This window comes from Schistocerca americana, chromosome X, assembly GCF_021461395.2.
Source record: "Schistocerca americana isolate TAMUIC-IGC-003095 chromosome X, iqSchAmer2.1, whole genome shotgun sequence".
Classification (NCBI taxonomy): Eukaryota; Metazoa; Arthropoda; class Insecta; order Orthoptera; family Acrididae; genus Schistocerca; species Schistocerca americana.
In genome coordinates this window covers 372,444,673-372,472,074 of record NC_060130.1, presented here as the reverse complement: position 1 = coordinate 372,472,074, position 27,402 = coordinate 372,444,673, and positions in this window count along the sequence as shown.

Below are 27,402 nucleotides of genomic sequence, written 5' to 3'. Positions count from 1 at the left end.
GGGCTGTCGAACAGGATAAAGACTGGTCAGAAGGCTAGAAGCTACATCTTGAATTGACAACTGAGACGATTTGCACAAGTACGAGGCATATTCACCCTTCAGCAGACTAAAGTCTAACTAACCCCTACATCGGAAGGCTGGAGTAGATAGCAAGGTCGGGAGACCTTAATCTTATCGCCGACTTATGCGATCCACTGGCTGGCCACTTCTACCAATTCTACTAGAAATTTCAGATGATCTCCAAAGACGTCGTTTTGCTGCAATATCCTTCAGCATATTTTAAGTTCGAATGTAACAAATTTCCTTGAGAGAGAAAATCTTTTGTCCACATATCAGCACGAATTTATGAAGTATCGGTCGTACGGAACTCAAATTATCCTTTTCTCGCACAATATCCTACGAATCACGAATGAACGGCAACAGGCAGATTCTATATTCCTAGATTTCTGGAAAGCGTTTGATGCGTTCCACACTTCAGACTGTTAACGAAGGTCCCATCATATGGAATGGATTCTCAGATATGAGAGTAGTTTTAAGACTTTTTAGATAATAGCACTCGGTCTGTTTTCCTCGACATTTAGTGATCATTAGAGACAAAGATACCGTTAGGACTTCGCCTTGTAAGTATGACAGGACCGCTCTATATATAAACGATCTGTCTGATATGGTGAACAGCAATCTGCAACATTTATTAATGGCGCTGTAGTGTAGAAGAAATTACCGTCGTTGAGTGGCTATAGAAGGATACAGGATGAGTTGAATAGAACTTCTATTTGTTGCGATGATTAGCTGCTTGATCTCAATATGAAAAAATGTAAGTTAATGTAGATGAGTAGGGAAAACAATCCTGTAAAATATCTAAGCTAAACGTTGCAAAGCTATCTGAAATGGAATGAGCACGTAAGGTCGGCAGTAGGGAAGACCAGTGGTTCACTTTGGTTTATTGGGAGACTTCTAGAAAGGTGTAAACGATCTACAAGATGGTCAGAAACAGTCAGAAAAGCCTGTAAGGCTGTTGCTGTGTAGGTTGTGCTGAGAAATAATTGTTAAGAAAAAAATTCGACACGCTGCGCCTTTTCCGAGCTAATTGGCATTCGGTTTAGCCAGTCAGCCCCGAGTGCAAATTCAAGCAGCTCGCCAAATATAATTAGTGTCAGTTGTTCTCATAGCGTAGATGATAGCACACGAGACTGCTCAGCCTTTGGCTCTGGTTCGATACTTACTACCGCCCCATGTCAAACTCTTGTTTAGGAAACCAAATGAAGAACATGTATGGTGATGCCATCTCAAGTGGGCCGCTTGAACTAGAGCACACATCGGCCTGATTAGCTAACTTCAGTGTTAATTAATCTGGAAACACCAGTAGTAAGGTAAGGACGGCATGATCCCAATTTTGATATCAAACTGATATCAAATTGAACTGGAAATTAATTAAATTGAACAATTAGCTGCCACACCAACCACGCCCACACCCACCCCCACCGACACTCCTGGATGGCATCATGTGTTTTCCTCAGCTGGCAAGTGTGTCCCAGCACCCTACCCCCTCCCCACGCCTCCCTCTCCGTTCCCCCTCCACCACCTACCCTACTGGAGGGAATTTCGAATGGAATTTCGAATTTTGGTGGGAATTTCTTTGTCCCAGGGCTGTGCTGATGTCCCACTCCACCCCCACCCAGGAATGGGCGGCAAATTAAAAATGGCGGTATGTTTCTGGGACTCAAACTCTGGTCCTTCTGTATGGAAAGCCCAAGTGCATTCCCAACATATGGAAACTTAAGAACTTTCAGCATTGCAGCGCGTCAGCAATCGTAAGTATCGAAATAATTATGAAAAATCCGCCTCAATTGCACATGGAAACTGTCCAGATGCAGGAGAGTAGGGTTAGGTTAGTGTACTTTATTTATTTTCGTTGGGAAGCTGAAGAAAAGATCGATCCTAATTACATAATTAATCATAAAGATCGGTCCTAATTACACAACTATATGCAGAGTGGCATACAAGGACTGCCTAAAATCGAAGTACACCTCAAAACTTGACAGTGCCACACAAATGGTATTATACCGCTGGGAAAAAATTTTACAATACCACTCGAAACTAGTGGCACATGGACTCAATTTCTACCCTTCACCTACTAGCTGGCGGGGAAAAAGGCTGGCATGTAAGGCATTATCTTTATTTTTTTGGCTGGAAATATATTCAACTGATGAGATGTGGGTGTTGGACAGAGAGGAGTTTAATAACTGTATTACCTGTAAGCATACAGCTGAGAACTGTATACATCACTGTATGATGTCAGAGTTCGTTACAGACACCTGCTTGACAATCACCTTGCAGCCCACATAACCAAAGCCAATCCCCCCCTCCATTCCTCTCCTCACCATAGTCAGGGATAGAGAGGCCTGTTTTATCTTGCCACTGGTGGTCCACAAAAAGATCCTTCTCATGACAAAAGACAGGAAGAGGATGCTTCTTGAAAACTGTTAAACGTATTTCTCGGAATGAATGGACCCCCCTGGAACAACAACGAAATTCCAGAAAACTCTCCAGATCGCTATTGTAAACATTCACTGCTTGGTAAAAGGCATAGTCTTCGCCAGCTGTGGCCGAAGCAGCCTGCAGGGCGTCCAACAAGCTATCTCCTTGAGGTGATAGTGGTCCTTCACCGAGAGAAAAGGGAAACTCAGCGGCACCGCCTTACACTACATGCAGCCCCCTGGATGGATGCAGCTGTGTTAGCGATCTCACACACGCTGGACCTTGATTGGAAAATTACACGATCTGAGAACGTCTCTCACGTTCGAATCAGTATCTGTAAATAAACTGCCATGGACGTGTGTATTACAAACATTCAGACATGTGAAATAACATTGCAGCATACAATGTTTCACTCCATTTAGTCACATGTGGTAAAAAACACAATCATTTTACGTTTGGCAACAACAAGCTATAATTCAAAGTGATGTTGCTGTTTTGTACATAATGACAGGTTCTAACATTACAGCATACAATGTTTCACTCCATTTAGTCACATGTGGTAAAAAACACAATCATTTTACGTTTGGCAACAACAAGCTATAATTCAAGGGGATGTTGCTGTTTTGTACATAATGGCAGGTTCTGTTTTTATCAATGCGATGCTATATCACACTGGCGTTTAGAAAACAAATCGTGAGAGCCTGTCTTGTAACAGATCTTCCTATAAGATTTTACCATGTCTCTCTCTTCGAATACATCGAAATCAAATACCGCCTGCATGCTTACATTTGACATTTTTTATCTATAACTCACCTACACTGTAAAGTTTCTATCATACAGCAGATTCTTGCATTTTAGTTTTGTAAGCAGTTTGATCCCCCTCCCGCCGGAGATTTGAGTCATTCCTCGGGCATCGGTGTGTGTGTTGTTCTTAGCAAAAGTTAGTTTAAATTAGATTAAGTAGTGTTTAAGTCTAGGGACCGACAACCGCAGAGACCGAGCGAGGTGGCGCAGTGGTTAGCACACTGGACTCGCATTCGGGAGGACGACGGTTCAATCCCGTCTCCGGCCATCCTGATTTAGGTTTTCCGTGATTTTCCTAAATCGTTTCAGGCAAATGCCGGGATGGTTCCTTTGAAAGGGCACGGCCGATTTCCTTCCCAATCCTTCCCTAACCCGAGCTTGCGCTCCGTCTCTAATGACCTCGTTGTCGACGGGACGTTAAACACTAACCACCACCACCACAACCGCAGAAGTTTGGTCCCTTAGGATTTCACACACATTTGAACATTGCGGTTTGATCATCACATCCTATTTCACACAATCTACTCACATGTCGGGAAAAAACACTGTCATTTCTAGGTTCCACAATGAGCTATAATTCAAGTGATGTCTACTTTATGATTAGAGTTCATGAAGTGTGAAACAATACAGGACTCGCGGTCACACATATTTTTAAATACACTATCATGACGATAACAATAAATACAGTCATGATCTTACAAGAACAGATACAGCTGAGTTCTATTAGTTTTATAACCAAAATCTGTGTAGGTTTTAGAGAACTGTCTGCATCCAAACTTTAATCAGTCATACCACTCCTTGTAACAGAACATCCTATAAGACTTAACCACATCTCTCTCTTCCACTATATCGAAAAACAAATACCATCTGCGTGTCTACATTGAGCATATTATGTATACATGTATTGTTTCATTTGAGCAGCTGACCAGCGGTAGAAGTCGCTTGCACAGACCTGTGTAAAGTTCTATCGACTGTACTGGAGGAAGACCATATCCCACAGACCATCAATAACAAGAGAAGGTTCCTCCTGTACCGTTCCTTCATAAGAAGTTTAAAACATTGTTTTTTGGCTGTAATGCATCCAAGCAGTGTACGACTACAGCTTTGTACACCACCATACACTTTGTTTTTCTACTGTGGTGGTGGTGGTGGTGAGTGTTTAACGTCCCGTCGACAACGAGGTCATTAGAGACGGAGCGCAAGCTCGGGTTAGGGAAGGATTGGGAAGGAAATCGGCCGTGCCCTTTCAAAGGAACCATCTCGGCATTCGCCTGAAACGATTTAGGGAAATCACGGAAAACCTAAATCAGGATGGCCGGAGACGGGATTGAACCGTCGTCCTCCAGAATGCGAGTCCAGTGTGCTAACCACTGCGCCACCTCGCTCGGTATGTTTTTCTACTGTGACTCTGAGGTCTGTATCAGGTGCTAAACCAACTTTATCACGTTTCGATCCGTTTTCTCTCACAGAAGGTCGAACAGTGCAGTGTGTAAGCTATGCAGCCCCCACAACTCACACTTTGGTGGAAGTAAAACTCAGATGCTATGTTTCTCAATGACAAAAATGTGGTAGATATCGCATCATATGGAATCTGGAAGAGAGTGCGGCATTGTAGAGCGTTTTCAACAGCCATCTGAAGGTGATAAGCTGTACAGTTAATCTCATCTTCCACAGCGACAGGATAGCAGATGTCTTAGTGTTCCATTTCAAAGAGCGTTGTTTCCTCATTTTGCAGACATGTACATGATTACTGTTCCAGTGTTGACATCGGTGGAAGGTGCTGTTCACAAGACGCATGAGGTAGCAGAAATAAAAAGAGATACTGTTATCATATTAGTGAAAAGAAAAAGCATGAGGAGAGTATCACAGTAAATGGAACTAGGGCGAGTCTGCAGCATTGAGGAACACTTCCAAACAATTGTCTGAAAGTGGTGACCTCTACATTTAATCCAATGCTCCACAGTGACAAGTAGCAGATATCCAGGATGGGAAAGACACCGTTGATGTGGGACGACGTACTGTAATACACACTGCAATTGAGAACATGATCGCCGGCCGCAGTGGCAGAGCGGTTCTAGGTGCTTCAGTCTGGAACTGCGCGACCGCTACGGTCGCAGGTTCGAATCCTGCCTCGTGCATGGATGTGTGTGATGTCCTTAGGTTAGTTAGGTTTAAGTAGTTCTAAGTTCTAGGGGACTGATGACCTCCGATGTTAAGTCCCATAGTGCTCAGAGCCATTTTTTTGAGAACATGATCTGTTTTATCAGTTGTATATCTGAAGATGGTATCTGTTCTTTCAGACATGTCCGAAAGTACAGATACCATCTTCATATGTAAATTGTTAAGGCTCACCAGCCATTTGACCATCTTCTTCTGCGCGGATGTACAAACAGTGCCCAAACTCTTAGGAAATTGGACAAATGCCGCGAGTAATGAGTATAATGGGCAGGAGCACTATGAATATAGTGCGGGACAATAATTTGGGAATGTGGGTCTCATGGCAGGCGTGCCAGAGATAAGTCCCTGCAGTCGCACTATCCTCTGTGTCCTCGGTGGTTCAGATGGATAGAGTGTCTGCCATGTAAGCAGGAGATCCCGAGTTCGATTCCCGGTCGGGGTACACATTTTCATCTGTCCCCGTTGACTTACATCAACGCCTGTATGCAGCTAGGGTATTTATTTCCTTGCAATGTACCAGTTGTTCCATAATTTCAATGCCAGCTAAACACACTGCAGAATGCTTCCCAATTTCTGTATCATCGCTAAATCATGTCTCCACTACTTGACAAGTACAACATACTAGATTGAGAATGCAAATAGATGACTGCACAGTACATCCATTTGCCCACATACATCAAAGTATACTAGTTGTCCCATAATTTCTACGCCAGCCAATGACATGGCAGAATGTTTCCCAGTTTCTGCATCATCATTAAATCACCCCTGCACTACTTTCCAAGTACAATATACTAGATTGCGAATACAGCTAGATGACTATGCAGAACATACATTCGACCATATACACCAAAGTGTACCAGACAGCGTCCTAAACTGATGAGTTAGGTTATCTACATATTTCCAGCACATCGATTATAGTGCAGAATTTACGATTACGACTGGCCATCTTTCCCTGTGTGGATGGGCGTCTCAGAGTATTCTCACATTCATAGGATAAAGTCGGAGATTGACAGATCCCTTCCACATTGTACCTGACCAACCCTCCCTGCAACACCAATCTTACCCATGGCAGCAATCCAAATGCGCAAGATCTCTCCAGATGCATGCCTGTTGAGGAGGGTAACACCTCTTATCGGTGTATAGTGAACATAAGAGTGTAGCAGTGATATAACATACGGTTAAGGGAAAACACGCTGTTCTGTACCGTACATAAGAATAATACTGATTAAGGGCTGTTTCCAACCTTCCAACGGACATCAAGCACACAAAATAGAGAAATTGGGTAGTTTGTGAGCGCCCATCGAGCAGAATGCACGTTCTTTTACCGCCCCCTCTGCAGTCTTTTGGTACGACGATTTTTCCCAGTACATGAGTTGCATTATGAGCCGTTCATTATGAGTGCTGGATTATTTTCACAACAATTTTGATGTGTAATTAGATCAGTGATGTATTTTCCATCAGTTGCGGTATCTTGTATTGGCTTTGATTACCTGGGTACAAGGTGATTCTCGAGCAGGCGTCTGTAGTTAACTCTGATGTCAAACAGTGATAGATACATTCCTCAGCCGTATGCTTACAGGTAATACACTTATTAAACTCCTCTCTGTCCAACACCAGCAACTCATCAGTTGAATATAATTCCCGTCAAACAAATATAGATAGTACATTACACCCCAGCATTTTTTCCCGCCAGCTTGTAGGTGAAGGGTAGAGTTTGAGTACATCTGCCACTAGTTTAGAGTGGTGTTGTGAATTTTTTTCCCAGCAGGGGTACACCAGTTGTGTGGCATCGTCAATTTTTGAGCTGTATTGCGATTTTAGACAGTCCTTGTGAAGCACCATGCATATAGTTGTGTAGTTGGGATGGATCCTTATGATTAATTACATAATTAGGACCGATCTTTGCTTCAGCTTCCCGACCAAAATAAATAAATAAAGTGCACTTACCTAACCTTCCTCTCCTGCATCTGGGCAGTTTCCATGCGTTGGGGGGTGCACTTGGGCTTTCCATCCAGAAGGACCAGGGTTCGAGTTCCAGAAAGGGTCCACCGTTTTTAATTTCCCGCCAATTCCCGGATGGGGGTGGGTTGAGACGCCAGCACAGCCCTGGGACAATGAAATTCCCGGCAAAACTTGAAATTCCCATCAAAATTCAAAATTCCCGCCAAAATTCGATATTCTCTCCTATATGGCAGGTGGAGAGGGGGAGGAGAGAAGGAGGGGTGGGTGCAGGGACCCACCTGCCAGCTGAGGAAAAGACATGATGTCATCTGGGAATGGGTACGGGGTGGAGGTGTGTGTGGTTTGTGAAGAAGTTAAATGATCAATTTAATTAATTTTTATATTAATCTGATATCAAAATTGAGGTCGTAACGCTCTTGCCCTACTACTAACGGCGCAACGTATCGAAATTTTTTCTTAGTAATTATTTCTCAGCACAACCTACTCTGAAACACCCTTACAAGGTTTTCTGACTGTTTCTAACTACCATGTACAGAGGGGACCGCATACAGGACAGTTATGAGACTTATTAAAGGAAGACATCGAAGCAATGCAGAGACGTACTGCTAAATTTGTTACTGGTAGTTTCGGTCAGTATGTGAATATTACGGAAAGGCTCCGTGAACTCAAACGGGAATCTCTGGAGGGAAGAAGATATTCTTTTCGGGAAACATTATTGAGAAAGTTTGAGAACCGTCATTTGCGACATACAGCAGAACTATTCTACTGACACCAACGCACAAGTACATCTCGCGTAAGAGCCGCGAAGACAAAATAAGAGAAATTAGAACTCCTACGGAAGCATATAAGCAGTCATTTTTCCCTCGCTCCACTTGCGAGTGAAACTGTAAAATGAATGTCTGGCAGCAGTACAAGGTTCCCTCCGCCATGCACCGTGTCGTGGCTAGCGGAGTACGTATGTGCATGTAGATGTAGAAGACAATGGAGGCAAACGCAAAACTTTCTCACGGTCTTGTATTCCGTGTTCAGAATCGTTATGAGGAGACTTTATTTTAATACATGATGATCTTATTGATACATTCATGTCTATAGTCTGCAAATCGCTGTAAGGCATGTGGCAAAGAATATGTTTTGTTTTACCATATATTAACGTACCTTCCTATGATATTTACCAACGATGAATAGTTACGAGGGCTGCGTGCATGCCTCTGTTCAAGCTGTAAGTGGTCTGATTTTTTCTTCGCTTCTTCTACATCTACATGTACATACATCGCAGGCACCGGCGGAAGGTACCTTGTGCCACTATTAGTCATTTCCTTTCCTATACCACTAGCAAACGAGCGGGGAAAAATGACTATCTATATGCCTCTGTACGCGCCCTGATTTCTCTTTTTTTATCCCCGTGGTCCTAACGAGAAATGTACGCTGGCGGCAGTAGAATCGTTCTGCAGCCAGCTGCAGATGCCTGTTCTCCAAATTTTCGCAGTAGTGCCTTGCAGAAAGCACGTCGTCTTTCCTCCAGAGATTCCTATTTGAATTCACGAAACATCTCCGTAATGCTTGCGTGCCGATCGAACCTACCGGTAATAAATCTAGCAGAACGCCTCTGAATTGCTTCGATGTCTTCCTTTAATCCCAAGCTGGTAGAGATCCCACACTCTTGAGCAGTTTTCAGGAATGGATCGCACTAGTGATCTATACGCGGTCCCCTTTATAGATGAGCTACATTTTCCTGCTACAGTCCTTACACCCCGTGCTCGTTTCATTTCATACCGTTACGTGTTGATACCAATCGACGTCACTGTGTGAAGCAACACACCACTAAAGCTGTATTGGACAGGATTGTTTTTCCTATCCATCTGCATTAACTTACATTTTTCTACATTTAGATCAAGCTGTCATTCGTCACACCAACTAGAAATTCTGCCCAACTCATCCTGTGTCTTTGTACAGCCAGTTAATAACCACACCTTCCCGTACAACACAGCGTCATCAGGAACAACCGCAAATCGGTATGCACCCTGTCCGTCAGATCATGTATGTATATGGGCAATAGGAGTGGTCCTCTCAAACTTCCCTGGGATACTGATTACATATCCTTGTCTCTGATGAACACCCACCGTCGAGGACAACGTACCTTTGCTCTATTGCTTAAGAAGTCTTCGAGGCACTCACATATCTGGGAATCTAATCCGTATGCTCGGACCTTCGTTAACAGTCTGTAGTGGGGCACACGTTCCGGAAATCTAGGAATATGGACTCTGCCTGTTGTCCTCCATCTGTGGTTTGCAGGACATCATATGAGAAAAGGGAAAAGTGAGTTTCGCACGAGCGATGCTTTCTAAATCCGTGCTGATTTGTGGGCAGTAGCTTTTCAGTATCAAGGAAATTAATTACATTCGAATTCAGAAGCTATATGAGAGAAACTGCAAAATATCCGTAGTTTCGACTCTGATGACAAGTTCTTGCAATTTTCTCAGAAGATTTAGTCGACATATTGATCAGCTTGTTGAGATTGTTTATTATTTCTGTGATACTCTTTTACTCAAAGAAGCCTGCGACCATGATCTGCTGCTCTGTGTAAAGGTTCAATGTGCTCTTGTTAGGTCAGCGTAATACGAGACAAACACACACCTGAGCATTATACGTGATCTCAGAGTAGCGTCACTGCTTTAGTAAACGGAGGTCGAATTGCTTTAACGACCAAGGAGCCAAATCCAAAATCAATACAAAGTTAATAAGCCATGTTCTCTAGCACGTCAGCAGTTTCACAACACTGGAATAATATGCAAAAGTGTCTTGCATCAATAGTGTGTAACTGTGCTACTTTCCTTTATAGTAAAAAAAAGATGCAGTGGGTAGAGTTTTGCGTTAGAATACTAGAGGTCGATGGTTTTAATTCGATTATACGCATAATTTTTTTATATTTTCCTTAATTTGATCTGCCCAGTAATACATAGCCTACACTGTTTCTTAAACGATACATATCCCACAAACACAGTATTTTAACGTTGAACGTAGCAATTTTTCGTCGGACATGTCGGAAATATTCACGAAAAGCATAATCAATTAAAAATAAATTACCTATCATGGGACAGAAATAGCAATAAAACTTATCAATGTGACGACGTTAAATATACATACTACAGTCAGTAAGAATGGCTAGTTGTAATGTGTTAAATACACTACTAGTGACAGTATATTTTTCGCAAAACATACATAGGCTTCAGAGCAGATGCTCAAACAGACCTCCCTGCATATGGACTCGCTGGAGCAGGCATCTCTGAACTGTTCGCAGTAGAGCTGCATTTACTTGTACAGTTACAACAGCAGCATGAAAGCACGCTTCCAGTTCTTTTCTTACACATTCATCTGCGGAGCAGAATAAACGCAACAGTGTTTCTTTATTATGGAACCTGCAACATGTCACAGTACGACACTATGCACAGAATTAGTAGACAGTAATCTGCTTTTTTTGTGTATAATCTGCTTTTTTATTTTTGTATACAAGCTTATTTCGGCTTTATTGCCTTTATCAGTACATCTGCAAACAATCACATTTATTTATATTTTATATAAAATTTAATTTATAAAAGTTTTTCACATTGGATGTTGAACTCACGTCCTGACAGTGTAGACTGACCTATGTCAAGTTTGAGTGAACTATTACTACTTTCGATATTGTTGATTGTAATTTTTTTCAGTAAAGTTTTAAAGTTATTCGGTGTTTTGATGCCCCTGTGTTATAATAGGTTTTGTATTATTTTGACACTCGCAGAAATTCAAGTTTGACCTCTATCTCTTTACTCAAAGATACAGTAGGTATGGTTTTGCGGGTCGTGTGTCAAGGGAACTGTTACTGATGTGTTTATAATCTCTGGTATCTTTGTTATTCATAACCCAATATAAAATTTCAACATTTCTTTAAAAAGTGTATGTGCTTGAAATCGGTTTCTTCTTTTAGTATATCGTGGGAATAATCCTTAGTTAGTGTGTATATTTCAACTTCCTCCAAAATATTCATGATTGGAATATGATTAAACTTTTGTATTGGGATAGCGGATAACCAAAACACCAGAGATTACAGACACATCAATAACAATTCCATAGACATACGACCCGCAACCCCATCAATATATTTGAGTAAACAGCTAGCTGTCAAACTTGAGTTTCTATGAGTGTCAAAATAATAAAAAAAAGTATTATTATATACGTCCGAGATCAAATCATTGATCAACTTTAAAGCGTTACTGAAAAAATGTTATATCCAACAACTACAGACGGAAGTAATAGTTTACTCAAAATTGACGTATGTCCACCTACAACGCCAAGAAGTGAGTATAACATCCAATATAAAAAACCTTTATAAATTATATATTATGTATAATATAAATAAATGCGATTTTTTCATATCTACTTATGAAGGCAACAAAGCCGAAATATGTTTATATACAAAAATAAAATATCAAGCAGCATACTGTGCACTAATTCTCTGGAAAATGTCCTGCTGTAACAGAGTTGGTAATTACCTGTGGAACGGTGTACTAGACCTACTGGTGGTGTGATGTGATAAAGAAATGTAATGGACGTGAAACGCTAAGTATGGTAACTGGTAGAGAGGTAGGAAGGTATAGTGGGAAAAGGGTTCGAATGTAGTTGATGAAATAGTGCGACAAAATACACTTAGACAATGTGGCTACCTGATTTGGTTGAAGGAGACCCACCTAAGATAAAAGAGGCAGGTAGAGACCGAGAAGGGCAGGGGTCGTGGTGATTTATTCCTTTTTTTTATTATTTTGGAGGAACGGGAAGTAATTCTGACAATGGACCGGAAAGCATACAGCAGTGAGTGCGTGGAAGAGAAGAGATTAAACATTTAAAACCATAATACGAATTTAAAAGTAGACTAATAAAACGATTATAGTCTTATTTCCGTGTTGGTGTTAAATAACTGCAAGTCTTTTGTGTAAGACTTGTTGACATTTCTATATAACGATTAAGAAGACAGAAACCTTATCATCCAGTCTAAAATAAAATAAAAATGCAAAGTTATACTAGACCCGGAATATAACTCTCGAGCTCGAATATTCTATGGCAAAACTCTACCCACTCCACTAACTAGGTAGCACAGTTACAGAGTCCAGGGATCCTGCACTGGCAGGGATTTTTACTTGGTAGGAGGACTGGATCATGATGCACTCAGCATCAAAAAATGGTTCTGAGCACTATGGGATTTAACTGCTGAGGTCATCAGTCCCCTAGAACTTAGAACTACTTAAACCTAACTAACCTAAGGATATCACACACATCCATGCCCGAGGAAGGATTCGAACTTGCGACCGTAGCGGTCGCGCGGTTCCAGACTGTAGCGCCTAGAACCGCTCGGCCACTCCGGCCGGCCACTCAGCATCGTGAGGCCAAGTGAAGAGCTACAGGAATGAGAAGCAGCGGCTCCGAGGTCCAGAAGGCCGACAACGGCTGGGAGAGCGGTGAGCTGACTCCACGCCCCTTCATGCCGCATTCGATGACGCTATTGGCACATGATGACAAGGCGGTCTGTCGGTCTCCATTGGCCCATCAGGGCCAGAACGCGGAGCTATGTTTACTTATAGCCGGCCGCTGTGGCCGGGCGCTTCAGTCCGGAACCACGGGGCTGCTACGGTCGCAGGTACGAATCCTGTCTCAGGCATGGATGTGTGTGATTTCTTTGGTTAGTTAGGCTTAAGTAGCTCTAAGTCTAGGGGACTGATGACCTCAGATGTTAAGTCCCATAGTGCTTGGAGCCATTTGAACCATTTTTGTTTACTTATACAAAGAGATGACAGAAGTCGCGGAATACCTCCTAATACCATCTCGGACCTCTTGCCCAGCGTGGTGCAGCAACTCGAGTTGCATGGATTGAACAAGACGTTGGAAGTCTCGTGTAGAAATACTGAGCTATGCTGCCCCTACAGCCGTTCCATAATTGCGAAAGTGTTGCCGGTGCAGGATTTTGTGCACGAACTGATCTCTCGATTATGTCCCAGAAATGATCGATGCGATTCATGTTGGGCGAACTGGATGGCTCGAATTGTCCAGAATGTTCTTCAAACCAATCGTGAACAACTGTGGTCCAGTGACATGGCACATTGTCATCCATAAAAATGCCCTCGTTGTTTGGGGAGATACAATCGATGAATGGCTGCAAATGGTCTCCAAGTAGCCGAAATAACCATTTCCAGTCAATGATCAGTTGAGTTGGATCAGAGGGCCCAGTTCATTCCATGTAAGCACAGCCTACATCATTACGGAGCCACCACCAGCTTGTGCAGTGCCTTTTGACAACTTGGGTCCGTGGTTTCGTGGGGTCTACACCACACTCAAACCGTGCCAGCAGCTCGTACCGTTTGAAATCTGGACTCATCTGACCAGGCCACGGTTTTCCAGTCGCCTAGGGTCCAACCGATATGGTCACGAGTCCAGGAGAGGCGCTGCTTACGATTTCGTACTGTTAGCATTGCCAGTCACATCGGTCGTCTGCTGTCCTAGACCACTAACGCCAAATTTCGCCTCAATGTCCAACGGATATGTTCGTCGTATGCCACACATTGATTTCTGTGGTTCTTTCACGCAGTGTTGCTCGTCTGTTAGCACTGACAACGCCACTGCTCTCGGTCGTTAAGTGAAATCTGTCGGCAACTGCCTGAAATGTGGTATTCTCGGCACGCTCATGACACTGTCGATCTCGTAATATTGAACTCCCTAACGATTTACGATATGGAATGTCTCGCGCGTGTAGCTCCAACTACCACTCTGCATTCAAAGTCTCTTAATTCCCGTTGTGCGGCCATAATCACTGCGGAAACCTTTTCACTTGACTCAACTGAGTGCAAATGACAGCTCCGCCAGTGCGCTGTCCTCTTTTATATCTTTCGTCCGCGACTCTACCGCCATCTGTATATGTGCAGTCGCTATCCTATGACTTTCGTGAAGTCAGTGTATAGGGTGTTTCACAACTAGTGAGGGTTTTAGTGGTTGAAGATCGGATCACTTTTAAATCTCTTACTTCACGGTACGTGCAAAGCGGAGACGATGAGTTCTGATCTATGTGCTCTACAGAAGTTCATGGCACGGGCATTGTTTCGAGTACTCGTCGTCGGGTTCTGTTCTATGTGGCGAAAGATGTCCTCTTCGAAGTCGAGAGTGCAGCGGATCCATGAAACACCAGTCAGTCCTCCCAGTTCCGATATTACCAGTTTCTCGCAGCCGTTGTGTCGGAAGAAAATGGTGACATAATTACAACAGAGACTGGCAACGGCACCCTCTTGTCAGTTTGTGCGCGTAACGTGAAGAGGGCGATTTGAGAGCGATTTTTATCATGAAACTTATTTTATGTCCAAAGGGTACATTTCTCGCCCTGGGTTCCTTATCAAAACCATATCTACTATGTCTCCTCTATAACACCTAGGAACCTTGACTAAAGAAATTTCCGACTTTTGCTGCAATGGGGCATTCAAATAACTCAATGGTAACACACGAAAGTTTGTGCCGGAGCGAGATTCGATCCTGGATTTCTCGCCGTAATCGCTTCGGCTCTCCAACATATCGCCCGTCCGACCCAAATCTCCATATGCCACACACTACGGAGTAGTGTCCCCTGTCCATTATTCCTCTTCACTCACAGGCTACTGTATTCGGCTGCGGATCTTTCAGTCCAGATGCACTTTAATGCCCGACCTCTCGCGGGAATACAGAACGCCTGTGAGCGAAAATGGATAATTGTCAGGGGACGCTATTCCGTAGTGTGCGGCATATGGAGATTTGGTTTGGGCATGGGACACGCTCGGGTAGACGAACCAGTTACGGTAACCGCTCACATAAAGCAAGAAACCTGGCTATCGTGTAGAGCGTGTCCAGGCCCTCTGGCCACTAGTTCGCCGCGCGGTCTAGGGCGCCACAGCACGGATTCCGGGGCCCCTCCAGACGGAGGTGTGAGTCCTCCCTCGGGCATGGGTGTGTCTGTGTTGTTCGTAGCGTAAGTTAGTTTCAGTAGTGTGAAAAGTCTAGGGACCGATGACCTCAGCAGTTCGGTCCCTTACGAATTCACACACACACACACACACACACACACACACACACACACACACACACACCACAAGTTCAGCTTTCCAGAATGCAGTAATTCGAATGGCTATTGCAAGTATGTGGTCAAGGTCCAGTTTTTCGTAACAAAGATACTGTTCCATTGTGTGATGGAGAAATACATCCATAGTAGAGGCAGGCTACCATTGAGATTTAGTATAGCTTTGAAATATAGAAAGGTCTTGAGAGCATAATTCTTTATTAAACTTAATAAAGAACTGTGCAATCAACACCTTTCTATATTTCAAAGTTGCGCCAAATATACTGTTCACAGATGAAGCTGTTTTCAGCGAAATGAAATTGTCATTTTTCAAATGGCCCTGAGCACTATGGGACTTGACTTCATTGGTCATCGTCCGCAGCTCGTGGTCGTGCGGTAGCGTTCTCGCTTCCCACGCCCGGGTTCCCGGGTTCGATTCCCGGCGGGGTCAGGGATTTTCTCTGCCTCGTGATGACTGGCTGTTGAGTGCTGTCCTTAGGTTAGTTAGGTTTAAGTAGGTCTAAGTTCTAGGGGACTGATGACCATGGATGTTAAGTCCCATAGTGCTCAGAGCCATTTGAACCATTTGAACCATTGGTCATCAGTCCCCTAGAACATAGACCTACTTAAACCTAACTAACCTAAGGACATCACACACATCCATGCCCGAGGCAGGATTCGAACCTGCGACCGTAGCGGTCGCGCGGTTCCAAACTGTAGCGCCTAGAACCGCTCGGCCACTACGGCCGGCTATCAGTATTCATAACCAACATGTGTGGGCGTATCCAAATTCTCACGCAGTTGAAGAAGCAAGATATCAGTGCCGACTTCAATTAAAGTGTGGGCAGGAATTATTGGCGACAGACTAATAAGACATTACATACTACCTGTAGCAAATAGATTGACTGGTGCACGGTATCGCCAGTTCCCAACCAACAACTTGCCTGTCCTAGAAGAGGTAGCATTCCGTAGCCGAGGGGTTCTAGGCGCTTCAGTCTGAAACCGCGCTGCTGTTACGGTCGCAGGTTCGTATCCTGCCTCGGGCATGGATGTGTGTGATGTCCTTAGGTTAGTTAGGTTTAAGTAGTTCTAAGTCTAGGGGACTGATGACCTCAGATGTTAAGTCCCATAGTGCTTAGAGCCATTTGAACCATTTGAAGGTACCATTCCAACGATTGGTGATGTAGTACATGCACTATGGAGCACCAGTCCATTTTCTCAGAAATGTCTGAAAACACTTCACACAGACAGGCCCAGTACGTTGGCCACTTTTTTTTCCCGATTTTAGTCCCTTGGATTTTGATTGAGGGGACACGAAATCGTTGGTGTATGCAAGCACCAGTTAGGAAGTACGATCGCTAAAAGGACCGCGTCATCAATGCCTTGGAGTGCATCCGTGCCCAACCTGGAGTTTTTCAGAGAGAGTGATTCCCTAATGCGTCGGACAGAAGTTTAATGTGTTACGTACGGACACTATATTGAGCCCCTTTTTTAGCGACGGCTCACAACTGTAGGTCATGCGTAATCGCAAGCAGATTACGTTAGAAGCTTTTCTGTTTCGCAGCAACAAAATTATATTCTCATTTGTTTACTATATAATGTACGTCGTTCGTAGTCGCAAAGAGCTCGCATTAAAGGAAATGTGTTTCACAGTAGCGAAGATAAAAAAGTGCTCATATTTCTTAAGGTATGCACTTCAGACCCCATGTTCACAAGACATTTCTTATGGTTTTGGTCCATACTACCACGTCTCAAAATATGGAAAGCGAAGAACTTGCAACAGGAGAGACATGTTTCACAGCAGCAAAGATGAACAAGTGCTCATAGCTCTTAACGTATGCATTTTACAGCCCATGTTCAGGAGGCATTTTTCCTTAATTTGGTCCGTACTATTTATTACCTCTCAAAATAAGGAAAGCAAAGAACTTACACTAGAAGAGATGTGTTTCACAGTAGCGTAAATAAAGAAGTGCTCATAGCTCACGAGGATGCTGCGTACTCGCCTGACGCAGCGCTATCAGCATCTGTAAGGAAAGAAGAAAGGAGTGAAGGAATGAAGGAAGATTTTGATTTTAACGCTCCATCGAAGACGAAGTCATTTAGAATCAGAGCGCGACCTCGCGGTATGGTAGTGTGCGGAGGGGAAGCGGCCGTGTCCTTTACAAGGGAATCAGCATTTGTGTGACGCGATTTAGAGAAATCACGGAAAACTGAAACCTGGATGGTCAGATGCGTATTTGAATCGTCGTCCTTTTGAGCGCGAGTCCAGTGTTTTCACCAAGTGATAAAGTTTGAAAGGGGACTGGCGGCGCTGTGGCCGAGCGGTTCTAGGCGCTTCAGTACGGAACCGCGCTGCTGCTACGGTCGCAGGTTCGAAACCTGCCTCGGGCATGGATGTGTGTGATGTCCTTAGGTTATTTAGGTTTAAGTAGTTCTAAGCCTAGGGGACTGATGACCTCAGATGTTACACTACTGGCCATTAAAGTTGCTACACCACGAAGATGACGTGCTACAGACGCGAAATTTAACCGACAGGAAGAAGATGCTGTGATATGCAAATGATCAGCTTTTCGGAGCATTCACACAAGGTTAGCGCCGGTGGCGACACCTAAAACGTGCTGACACGAGGGAAGTTTCCAACCGATTTCTCATACACAAACAGCAGTTGACCGGCGTTGCCTGGTGAAACGTTGTTGTGATGCCTCGTGTAAGGAGGAGAAATGCGTACCATCACGTTTCCGACTTTGATAAAGGTCGGATTGTAGCCTATCGCGATTGCGATTTATCGTACCGCGACATTGCTGCTCGCGTTGGTCGAGATCCAATGACTGTTAGCAGAATATGGAATCGGTGGGTTCAGGAGGGTAAAACGGAACGCCGTGCTGGATCCCAACGGCCTCGTATCACTAGCAGTCGAGATGACAGGCATCTTATCTGCATGTCTGTAACGGATCGTGCAGCCACGTCTCGATCCCTCAGTCAACACATGGGGACGTTTGCAAGACAACGACCATCTGCACCAAGAGTTGGACGACGTTTGCAGCAGCATGGACTATCAGCTCGGAGACCATGGCTGCGGTTACCCTTGACGCTGCATCACAGACAGGAGCGCCTGCGATGGTGTACTCAACGACGAACCTGGGTGCACGAATGGCAAAAGGTCATTTTCTCGGATGAATCCAGGTTCTGTTTGCAGCATCATGATGGTCGCATCCGTGTTTGGCGACATCCAGGTGAACGCACATTGGAAGCGTGTATTCGTCATCGCCATACTGGCGTATCACCAGGCGTGATTGTATGGGGTACCATTGGTTACACGTCTCGTTCACCTCTTGTTCGCATTGACGGCACTTTGAACAGTGGATGTTACATTTCAGATGTGTTACGACCCGTGGCTCTACCCTTCATTCGATCCCTGCGAAACCCTACATTTCAGCAGGATAAGGCACGACCGCATGTTGCAGGCCCTGTATGGGCCTTTCTGGATACAGAAAATGTTCGACTGCTGCCCTGGGCAGCACATTCTCCAGATCTCTCACCAACTGAAAACGTCTGGTCAATGGTGGCCCAGCAACTGGCTCGTCACAATACGCCGGTCACTACTCCTGATGAACTGTGATATCGTGTTGAAGCTGCATGGGCAGCTGTCCTTGTACACGCCATCCAAGCTCTGTTTGACTCAATGCCCAGGCGTATCAAGGCCGTTATTACGGCCAGAGGTGGTTGTTCTGGGTGCTGATTTCTCAGGATCTATGTATTGAAATTGCGTGAAAATGTAATCACATGTCAGTTATAGTATAATATATTTGTCCAATGAATACTCGTTTATCATCTGCATTTCTTCTTGGTGTAGCAATTTTAATGGCCAGTAGTGTAAGTCCCATAGTGCTTAGTACCATTTGAACCATTTGAAAGGGGAGTAATTGTAGGCCTCCATTTAGTTTGCTGGTCGAATCGCGCAATCGTACAATATACAGATTTGTGAGGCAGTCGTATGTGACAATGACTTAATGCTGGCCGACACGGGAATGTGAGGGCAGGCATACTCGTCAAGATTCCGATCAGTCACGCCTGATCACCGCAATGGAGGATCGACGTTATTGTGGACAGAGCACATCGTAATACCTTCACAGCTGCAACTGCTATCCAACAATTATTAATGAACTCCCTGTAACATTCTGTGTCATCCCGCTCAACTTGTCGGAGAGTAGCAGCGGTCAGACTAGGGAATTACCGACCCACGCATAGGCTGCCGTTAGTACCACAACACAAATGGCTGCGTTTGGAATGGTTTTATGACTGCAAAGGAAGCACTGCTGACGATTAGCATCGCATTGTGTTCAGTAATGAATCACTGATGTGCACTATCCTTGATATCGATCGTCACCGAGTATGAAGCTGACCTACAGAGAGGTCCCAGTCTTCGGTGCTTTGGAGATGCACAGCTGCCTTCAGGTATTACTCCAGATCACGGGTGGTAGTGATTAATGGAACTCTGGACAGTGATATGTCACTGACATCCAGCGTTCTCAAGAGTCATCCTTCATGCGACAGTATTGTGGCACCACTTTTGTACAGGACAGTGCTCTTCCACATAGGGCACGTGTCTCTGTGAACTGTCTCGAGTGATGCTGCGGTACGCCCGTGTCCGGCATGATACTATATATGCCATAGATACACTCCTGGAAATTGAAATAAGAACACCGTGAATTCATTGTCCCAGGAAGGGGAAACTTTATTGACACATTCCTGGGGTCAGATACATCACATGATCACACTGTCAGAACCACAGGCACATAGACACAGGCAACAGAGCATGCACAATGTCGGCACTAGTACAGTGTATATCCACCTTTCGCAGCAATGCAGGCTGCTATTCTCCCATAGAGACGATCGTAGAGATGCTGGATGTAGTCCTGTGGAACGGCTTGCCATGCCATTTCCACCTGGCGCCTCAGTTGGACCAGCGTTCGTGCTGGACGTGCAGACCGCGTGAGACGACGCTTCATCCAGTCCCAAACATGCTCAATGGGGGACAGATCCGGAGATCTTGCTGGCCAGGGTAGTTGACTTACACCTTCTAGAGCACGTTGGGTGGCACGGGATACATGCGGACGTGCATTGTCCTGTTGGAACAGCAAGTTCCCTTGCCGGTCTAGGAATGGTAGAACGATGGGTTCGATGACGGTTTGGATGTACCGTGCACTATTCAGTGTCCCCTCGACGATCACCAGTGGTGTACGGCCAGTGTAGGAGATCGCTCCCCACACCATGATGCCGGGTGTTGGCCATGTGTGCCTCGGTCGTATGCAGTCCTGATTGTGGCGCTCACCTGCACGGCGCCAAACACGCATACGACCATCATTGGCACCAAGGCAGAAGCGACTCTCATCGCTGAAGACGACACGTCTCCATTTGTCCCTCCATTCACGCCTGTCGCGACACCACTGGAGGCGGGCTGCACGATGTTGGGGCGTGAGCGGAAGACGGCCTAACGGTGTGTGGGACCGTAGCCGAGCTTCATGGAGACGGTTGCGAATGGTCCTCGCCGATACCCCAGGAGCAACAGTGTCCCTAATTTGCTGGGAAGTGGCGGTGCGGTCCCCTACGGCACTGCGTAGGATCCTACGGTCTTGGCGTGCATCCGTGCGTCGCTGCGGTCCGGTCCCAGGTCGACGGGCACGTGCACTTTCCGCCGACCACTGGCGACAACATCGATGTACTGTGGAGACCTCACGCCCCACGTGTTGAGCAATTCGGCGGTACGTCCACCCGGCCTCCCGCATGCCCACTATACGCCCTCGCTCAAAGTCCGTCAACTGCACATACGGTTCACGTCCACGCTGTCGCGGCATGCTACCAGTGTTAAAGACTGCGATGGAGCTCCGTATGCCACGGCAAACTGGCTGACACTGACGGCGGCGGTGCACAAATGCTGCGCAGCTAGCGCCATTCGACGGCCAACACCGCGGTTCCTGGTGTGTCCGCTGTGCCGTGCGTGTGATCATTGCTTGTACAGCCCTCTAGCAGTGTCCGGAGCAAGTATGGTGGGTCTGACACACCGGTGTCAATGTGTTCTTTTTTCCATTTCCAGGAGTGTAGAATACGTGCGCTACCAGCTTGTGTGTCAACTTCGTTCCAGAGCCAGTGCCCACGATATTAAGTACCGGTTACAACAGTTGTGGCCATCTTGCCTTAGGAGAGCATACAACAGCTTTATGACACCCTTCCCACCAGTGCATCCATCAAAGGCAAAGAGAGGTGGGAGAGGGCGGGGGTTGCAATGTCATACTGATAAGTGAGCTTTTACTGTCAAGTCTTTTGTTAATCTTAATCGATTTTTTAATCACTGAAATAATATCACATACCCTCTCAATCTGTGAAGTTTCATTTCGTTTGCACCTCCTCTTCTGGGTGCATCACTTTTTTTGTCAAGCGGTGTACCGTTTACGACGTCTGATAGGTATCATGTTTTCTTTGAAGAAAAATGAGATGAGGAAACTTATGCCTGCTTGGAAAAGGCATGTAATAACAAATGCCCACACTGGAATAATAATACAGGATATTACTAAACATCTGTAACCAACGTCCTAGGATCGAAAAGAGACAAAAAATTCTCATAACATGTCCTACATGGCTTTGCTATTAAGTTTTACGCATTGCAATAAAATAAGTTACCATGTATCCCTAACACATCGTTCGTTTCATTGATGACACCAAGTTTGGACCAGACAGCATGATAAACATATATAACAGTCACACATACGAATATGCTAATCCCCATTGTATGGTTGTCTTTAATCATCAACATCAATTTGATCTCAATGTATGGTGTAGTAAGTAACAGCCATGATCACATGATCGGGCCAAGGATGCTGTCCCAACTACTGAGAGAACCAGTATACCTGATCATCTTGAGAAACACACTCCCTGTACACTGGAAAATGTGCCCCAAGCAGTTTACTGCGACATATGGAGGATTTGTGATGGGGCTTTGGTGCGCTTCAGTGTGGTTGAGCACCTTCCCAATAGTGAAGTAGTCATACAGTGTACGTTCTGGCGTCATGGTCACTGATAGGGACACCCGTTGTCAGGTTACATCTAAGGCAAAATAAGGAGCTATATTCAAGGTGACCCAGCGGATCCCCACCCTGCCCACTCACAAGAGACAATCGTGTAAGGTATATTCAAGATCAGCAGGACCAATAAGATTCAACCTCCCCCCGCCCCTCCAGAATGTCGACATACGTGAGACACTGCAAGTTCAGGTTCCGAACTTTTTCATCCGATGATAAGACTTCTGGAAACCCTGCCCACATATATGTATATGGTACATTCAAGGTCACCTAGATCGCTTCCCTCCCCCCTCCCCTCACCAAGCCCGCCCATGCACCTGCGGCGCTGCCAGTTATGGCCCAGAACTGATTAAATCTACTGATAAGATTTCAGGCACCCTCCCACACACAGGTGTGTGGTATATTCAAGATCTCTCTCTCGCCCTCCACCCTGGAGCAATAAAATTCAAGCTCCCTCACCTCCTTATATTTTATTACTAGAGAAATTGCGTGGGCGACGTCAGTCTTCTTTTGTGTGCTATAGACAGAGGTTCAGGTTTGTTTGGGATCAAGGTAAGCATATTTGTTATAAATAATAATAATAATGTATTAATTCTATTTTTATTCCAATTTTGCGAGTTAAGTCCCATTGCTCTTGCTGTCACATAAATGTCACGTCACGTCAGTGTTGTGTCACGTTATGGAAACGTCATGATACTCTCAGCCAATCAAAATGTAAATGTATCTGAAAGATCAGAATTATTTATCAGTCATGCACGGGAGCTCTCCATTCGAAGTATGTGCTATTTAGTGAGAGGATCAAGATATGAGAATTTTTATAACTGAGAAATTAATTTTATTATTATTCTAACTATGCGAGTTTTGTCTTTGGAGGGGTGTGTACTGTAGTGGAAGCCTCATCATTAAACACCAACGGACTCATGCCACCACTCCCAGGAAGAATAAAAGGGCATGTAAGTACAGTTACTCTCTTCTACCCATGACTAATTGCTATTTTACGATTCTAATCATTTTTTGCAATTTTAATTTTTTTCCAAATACCTACATATCTCTCCTAAGAGATATGTACATACGATTTTAAAAAACTGCAGCACATTATTTAACAACAAATACGCTGTCGGTGAAACATCAAACTTTTAACACATTATGCCGATATTCCTCATAACGATTTCCACAGTGCATTATTTAACAAGAAGTACGTTCTTGCACAGTCTTTAAATGTCAAACAAATACCACAGTGTGATACATAAATGCTTCATCAACTCAAATGGGAATTCCTGTACAGAAGACGATGTTCTCCGCGAAAACACTGTCGAGGAAATTTGGAGAGCTGGATACAGAACGACTCTGCTACCAACGTACATTTCGCTTTAAGGCCATGAAGATAAGAGACATTACGGCTCGTACAAAGGCATAAAGATAGTCGGCCTTTTCACTCGCTTTGTTTGTGAGTGGCACAAGGTACCATCCACCATGTGCCATACGATGACTTGTGCCGTATGTACGTGGAAGTAGACGTGTTTAAGGAGTCATAACTGGAAGAGGCACCACGATCGCGTGACCAACTTACGAACATAAAATTATCTAGTTAGACCAGCGTTAAGTATATTAACAGGGACATTAAAAAACACGAAGACTCTGCAACACGTGCACCGGATTAGTGAGCATATGTCTGCTTCACGATTCAGTCTTATAATTGCTCGGACATACGCACATGTAAACTCTGGAATGTCTCTGCAGTAAAATAGGCTTCCATGGAACCATGGAAGAGCAGCAACATAGATCTCACGAATATCAGCCGGATACGTCAAAAAATGGCTCTGAGCACTATGGGAATTAACATCTGAGGTCATCCCGGCCGGTGTGGCCGAGTGGTTCTAGGCGCTTCAGTCTGGAACCGCGCGACCACTACGGTCGCAGGTTCGAATCCTGCCTCGGGCATGGATATGTGTGATGTCCGTAGGTTATTTAGGTTTAAGTAGTTCTAAGTTCTAGGGGACTGATGACCTCAGATATTAAGTCTCATAGTGCTCAGAGCCATTTGAACCTTTTGAAGCGCCTAGAACCGCTCGGCCACAATGGCCGGCTCAGCCGGATACCTTTTTGGGACATATGTTTGAGGTAGTCTGCGTGATAATTATAGCCCACATCTATTAACCCAACATGGTAAGAGTCTGAGGCAGACGAGAAAATCTCGTAACCTGATTTATTTTTTCTCGTGACACACCACGATAAACGTGTTTGAAAATCAAAATCATTTCACGAAACGTGTTATGCAGATGATAAATAATTGTAGTTTAGTACGACCGAGCAAGGTGGTGCAGTAGTTAGCCCACTGGACTAGCATTCGGGAGGACGACGGTTCAAACCCGCGTCCGACCATCCTGATTTAGGTTTTCCGTTATTTCCCTAAATCGCATCAGGAAGATGCTGGGATGGATCTTTTGAAAGGGAACGGCCGATTTTCTTCCTCATCCTTCCCCAAACCGATCATGTGCTCAGTCTCTAATGACCTCGCTGTCGACGGGAGCCGGCCGCAGTGCCGAGCGGTTCTAGGCGCTACAGTCTGGAACTGCGCGACCGCTACGGTCGCAGGTTCGAATCCTACCTCAGGCATGGATGTGTGTGATGTCCTTAGGTTAGTTAGGTTTAAGTAGTTCTACGTTCTAGTGGACTGATGACCTCAGAAGTTAAGTCCCATAGTACTCAGTGCCATTTGAACCAATTTCTTTTCGTCGACGGGAAGTTAAACACTAATCTCCTCCATGCTTTGGAACGAATGCGGCGGGTAACCGTGGGTATTTTACGACTACATACTGAAATGTTAACAGAATGTTATCTGTTGTAGCGATAGAGCAGCACCTAACAGAAATCGAAAACATCACGAACCAACCACTCATGTTACATGTTTTTATCCATAGTGTCAATACGTACTCTGATTTTAGCACTCATGACTGGAAGTGGTTCAAAATGGCTCTGAGCACTACGGGACTTAACTTCTGAGGTCATCAGTCGCCTAGAACTTAGAACTAATTAAACCTAACTAACCTAAGGACATCACACACATCCATGCCCGAGGCAGGATTCGAACCTGCGACCGTAGCAGTCCCACGGTTCCGGACTGCGCGCCTAGAACCGCGAGACCACCGCGGCCGGCTCGATATCTTTGCCAGAAAGACCGTCGGGTCTCTTCATTGTTAGTAAGGATGTATAGCTGTTCTTTGCATTCTCAGATTTACCCTCGTGGAGACAATGCCTCTCACTAGATATTTAACAAAATCTTAACACTAGAATAACCCTCTTGGAAATGGAGCCTTTGCCAGCGATAGTTGCGGGTGCATAACCGTAAATAATAAACATGTTTCCCAGTATCATCATCTTACCCTGTCTTGGTTCCCTAACAAGTGTCTCTGATCCCAGTAACTCGGCTGATGAATCGATTTCCCCGTAGACGAATAGACAGTCGCCCACTTCCTCCTGCCATTGACAAGTGTTCCGTTGAATTTAATTATTGTAGTGCATATGCATCCCACACTAATTCTAAAATATAGTTTGCCTTCGACAAATAGACAGTCATCCAGATGTGTATCACAGAATTTCACCTAGATACAGACTGCAGCCGGAGCGGCCGTGTGGTTCTAGGCGCTACAGTCTGGAACCGAGCGACCGCTACGGTAGCAGGTCCGAATCCTGCCTCGGGCATGGATGTGTGTGATGTCCTTAGGTTAGTTAGGTTTAACTAGTTCTAAGTTCTAGGCGACTGATGACCTCAGAAGTTAAGTCGCATAGTGCTCAGAGCCATTTGAACCATCTGAACAGACTGCAATACAGCTGTCAGTATTCCTATATGGTAGTCTGTATCATCTATTTGCACGTTAAGTAATTAAAACTATAGACATACAGAGCATAGTTTTACAACCCATTACCGGTTCTGATTGCCAGGAATGTGCGTACTTCTACACCATTCGACCGTCACTCTGAATGTATTTACTTTAATTTAGATCCCACGTCAGTCTTAGTATTTGTGTACGTGTGGGACAAACACTGGAACGAGTTTTAGCTTAGCAATACGGTGAGAATGTCTACCAACAGCAAATGCTTGTTGTTGAGACCATTATTTGTACCAGTAGCAAAAGAACCTCTTGGTGAAGACCAAGATAGCAGCACTTCCCATCACGTGATCTTCTGGTCATACCTTCTAAATCTGGTTGTATTTGCAATCGAACTGTAAACTCCTAGCCCAGTTACACTATTTTGTGCTTGCTGCATCGTGGATACCTCAGTGTCGCGGGTAAGTTGCGGGGATGGATCCAGCACCGACAGGCAACATGCATATTTTTTCGTATGCATAATGTTACTCTACACACCAAAACGCATGATAAGGGAGTAAATGTAGCAGCGTGTATTTACTAAAGTATCGGTCCCATTGCCTTCAAAGTGCGAGATGTCACTCCCAGGTAACCAGTACATCCAATTGTGGCAACTGTGTAGAAGAACAGAAGTAAAAGAAAACCAAAGTGTTAATGGTGAAAGTTACCATAGCACAGAGGGTCACCATAATGTATGAATGACTTTGACATCGTTTATATAGAACTAGGAAGAGTATATTGACAGAACATTATGGGAAAACCAAATTTTGACACATAAACATATACAAAATATTGTAATAAGGTCATTCATATGCTGCAAGATGTTATACCGCCTCCTATACAACAGTGCGTCGATTTATACATCAAATAATTAAAAAGGTATAGATAGACAGATAATATTTTGCATTAGATGTCTACCTTTCAAACTCAACTT